The sequence below is a fragment of the Morone saxatilis genome, unplaced genomic scaffold (genome assembly GCF_004916995.1).
Source record: "Morone saxatilis isolate NCDOM2014 unplaced genomic scaffold, NCSU_SB_2.0 Contig5, whole genome shotgun sequence".
NCBI classification, from domain to species: Eukaryota; Metazoa; Chordata; class Actinopteri; family Moronidae; genus Morone; species Morone saxatilis.
The window spans coordinates 21347625-21352101 of record NW_023340095.1 but is presented as its reverse complement, the minus strand read 5'-3'; positions in this window follow the sequence as shown (position 1 = coordinate 21352101).

Below are 4477 nucleotides of genomic sequence, written 5' to 3'. Positions count from 1 at the left end.
GTGTGCGTATGTGTGTGTGCGTGTCCTCTCCATGTGTGAGAAAGGTGACCTCAGAACGCAGACTGTAATAATTACAGAATCCCAACCGCCAACACACAGACAGGCACATAACGGTTAAAAGATGACATCATCTTCTCTGGTTCCTTTGTTCAGAAACGAGACACAGACACACAGACACACACACACACACACACACACACCTGGCCAATATGGACACAAAGAAAGGAAAAAGACAGAGGGACAGTCCATCAGTCGGTTCAGCCACTGTAGCTTTTAGCAAAATTCCTTTTTTTTCCTACAACCTGGGTTAGATTTTCAGTTTTCCAATCATTTCTATCAGTTATGGTATCGTTTGCCTAACCAAGTTCATTACTAAGATCTGGGGCACACAGGAAACCCTCTATTTAGCCACATTATCTACAAGTAGTTCCCAACCTGGGAACCTTCAAACTCTCACAAGATAAATCAATAAATCCTTCATTTGACTGTTTCCAAGGCCTTTTATAACCATGAATGTAAATAATAATGCCATTATTAAAACTCTCTGTTAACACCTCCCAGCTGACTCCAGTCTACGCTCCATTCAAACATGATAAAATCCTGCTGTCATCCGACTCTCCCATGACTAGCACCATGATCTATCTCCACCGTGCTTGGCCAAGTCTCTGTGTGGGATGTTTGGACCACAGTTTCCCTTCATAACGAGAAAACCCTGGAGGGCCCGGGAGGTGGGAGGCCATCCGTGTTGGTTTCAGCACAGAGTTTTAGGCTCACATGGTCTCAACAGACGCCCTTAAGGCAAGTTAGCATTTGTGGGAGAAGCTTTGCCTTACACCATGTTTGAGATAACAATACATCCTTGGTTCCAACGCCTGCAGATTCTTGAAGACTGATCACAGTTATTATTTTTGAGCTGAAGGTGCTTGATATATTTTAAAAGGATATTAAATATCATCTTTAAATCCAAATCTGCAAAGAATTATATTCTTTTCTGGCACAAAAAAGCTTTTATGGGGAACCAAAGCAAAGATTTCAGTATCAACAGTCTATATTTTGTAGACAAGCATTTTTCAAACACCAAGGTTTGTAAAGATGCCAAAAAGGTCAGGCTGATAGAAATAAGGTCTATAAAATGTCCAAAAGATATCCATCACAGATTCCTAAAGACCAAAGTGTCTTAAAGTCTTAAAGTACTTGTTTTGTCAAGCCAACAGTTCTAAACACAAAATATATTCAGTTTACAATCACGTAAGACAAAAAAAAGCAGTAAAAGCCGACATTAGACAAACTTTTTGGTTGCATGTTGCATTCTGAAAAATGACTTATTGAAAACAATCAGTTATTAAAATAGTTGCTAATTACTTTTCTGTCAATCGAGTTATTAATTATTCAACTAAGTCTAGTCTTTTCACATAAATAGTTTTGTTTTAGTTTTAAGTTTCTGCTGATTCATGAGTGAGATGACAGTAGAGATGTTCCAATACCATTTATTCCCATGCCTAAAATTTGCGTATCAGCCGAGTACCTGTCTGATACATGTACGTGGTTAAATACTTTCTCAGAGTCCGAAATTATCTGGTATGTTGTAATTCCTTCCATGCGTTTCAGGCAGTATCGGAGGGATTACCAGTATTAGTATTGGAACAACTAGTATTGGAAGTTGAAACATAGAATAAACGGATGTGAACCTACACATGCAACATCTTAAACCAAGTCTTGACCCGAATGCAAAACACAGAACAAATGCTCAGTAAGCAGACTGACGAGGAGCTCTGAGCTTGAAAAAGTCACATGTGTAGGTGCTGACGAATTGATTCACTCTGGGAGAGTTTTCCTTCAGAGATTCTACTTTGGTTTCGGGGCATCACTGACTCACCCGTTTCCTCCCCCAGCAGCCAACAGTCACTTTAATCAGCCGCTGTTTGCCAACACTGCCCGGCCCGTTGCTCTCCACACATCACCAGCTCCACTGATGTCATTGGTTCTTTACACTCATACTTATTATCAACTGCTGACTGCTGATTTTTATTTGGCTGAGCTGACCATGCATTACCATAAAAGTGAATAAGTCTAATACAGAGTGTTAAAAGTACAATTCTTGATTATTACTCTAATAAATAAATAAATCTAATAAATACTGTAATGAAAAGATTGCAATGGAAAGCATTGACCAATGACCAATGACCAACCAATGACATGACTACATTTTGAATTAGCCATTTTTCTTAGTGTCTATATACCCTAACCCTAACAAAAGAACCTGCACTGGCAATAAGTATACTTTTACATTAAAAATGGGTCAAAAGACTGCATGTAATGTGAAAGGGATAAAACAGTGTAAAACACTACATCCGCTGATCGACCTCATAGCCTGCTGCCAATAAGTCGTGCGGAACCAATTCTTTATGTGCTGACAGTTTCATAGACTGCACGAAACAAAGTACCTTTGTAGCAATTTGAGAATATAAAAGCAGGTAATTAAAACGACAATCATTCGCTCGGACACGTCCTAACCTTTAAAGCTTCCTCCTCTCTGATCCACTCCAATCAACTCATCGAGACAGCAGACAACAGTTTTAATGAGGTCCCTTTACTCAGACTACTGGGACCTGACCCCAGAGCTCATAAGGTACACCCCCTCTATGATCCTTCAGCTGCTGTGACCTTTGACCTATAGCCTGGACTCATAGCTTAAGGGGGAAGGGAGGAGGGGAGTGATCTGGGTTTCTCGTTAAAATGGTAGAGACCAAAGCTGAAGCCAGATACTGATCTGTGGTCAGTTTCCTTGCTACGTGTTTGAGGGATCAGAGAAGCATCTCTTTTTTGTGTGTGAAGTAAACAAGTGTTTTGCCAGTTTGGATTTGTTGTTAAGTCTACAAAACTTGGATAACTGGTACCGATATATCTACAGAGAATTATCACTTGAATCTGCAGCTTCCCTCGACTTTATGGATCTTTATAGTTTCAGCTCATTGTTTAGCTGTCCGACCCAAAGCTTTATGGTTTTGGTTCACTCTCACTGTCTCATAGCGTCTTTTAAGCTGTTGCAGGCAGCTATTTTAAGCTAAAAGTCCACTGTACACTACCTGACCAGCAGCAAACAGCAGACTGAAAGAGTTAGAGCTGAGCCAGTGAACATGGTGCAGCATTTTAAGAGCTAAAGAGGTAGATAATTCCCCCTCAGGAGACCAAAAACAGAGCTTAAGGAGACTAAATATGGACTTTTCATGCATAAGATGGCCAGAATAATGGATAACTTCTGGATGTGTAAAAAAGTAACAGTTTGATTATGTCAACTTGTTCCCACTGACCCTAACTGGCCAAAAAGTAGTTATTGCAGGTATAAGTATTTGTGTAAGGCCTTTTGTGCCTATAGGACGTAAGGTTAAGAGAGGGGCAATGACATGCAACAAAGGTCCCCAGCCACATCACACCGTTGTATTACCATGTTCATATTTTCACTCCTGTTCTGCTATCTCACTCTTTTCACTGCAATGTCGCTACATTACGTTCAACGACATATTGGCCAGCAACATCTAATTTATGGTGCTCTTCCTCTCCTTTCAAGACCTCTGTATCTGTTTTCCAGAGGAGAGAGAAAGTGGAAGGAGTAAAGACGAGCAGGAGTTGAAGGAGGTCGAGTTTCAGAGGGTTTATAGAGGAGGAGGAAGAATAAGCTGGGACAATTGTGTTGTTGTGTGTGTGTGGTGTGTGTGTGTGTGTGTGTGTGTTGGTGTGGTGTGTGTTGTGTGTGTGTGTGTGTGTGTGTGGTGTGTAGAAGATGAAGCCAAGATTAGAACTAGAACTAAGACAAGGAAAGGAAGGGAGCTGCGCGACCTTCCCCCAAGGAAATGCCAGGGGGAGTGGAGGTCATGCCTGGAAAACCAACACATACCACACACACGCAACACCACACACACACAAACACACAAACAGGAGAAGAGTTTCTCACGCGTATATGTGCCATCTTGAACAGGTATACAATATACTTTTGCATAATAATCTGTTAACACTGCCGCATAGTTTGTGTTTAGTCTAAATCTGGACATACGCCTGGCTCTGTTGAGTGTGCATGTGTGCATGCATCATGGTTTTTGGGACAAGGCGTTCTTTATTGCCCCCCTCTGGGGTTTGGGGCATAGAAAAGGAGCCAGGTGCAAGCTCTGGTACACTCACACTTTCACTAACACATGCAGTCACGTGCACAGATGGACAAAGACAAACACACACAGGCACATGGGAAGACACTAATAGACAAACACACTTCCTCTTTATGCAGCTCGGAAAGTGTGAAAACCATCGCGCTAACAAGTCCTTCATTGATCGCACTGGTGATGTGTTTAGTTATGAAAATGCTGCCAATGATGGTCTTCATGATGGGTTTCCACACCTCGGGGTGTTTTCCACATACTGAACAGCACTGCAAGCTTGCGTACATACATACAACATAAAGACACATACAGGAAAAAAAAAAAAA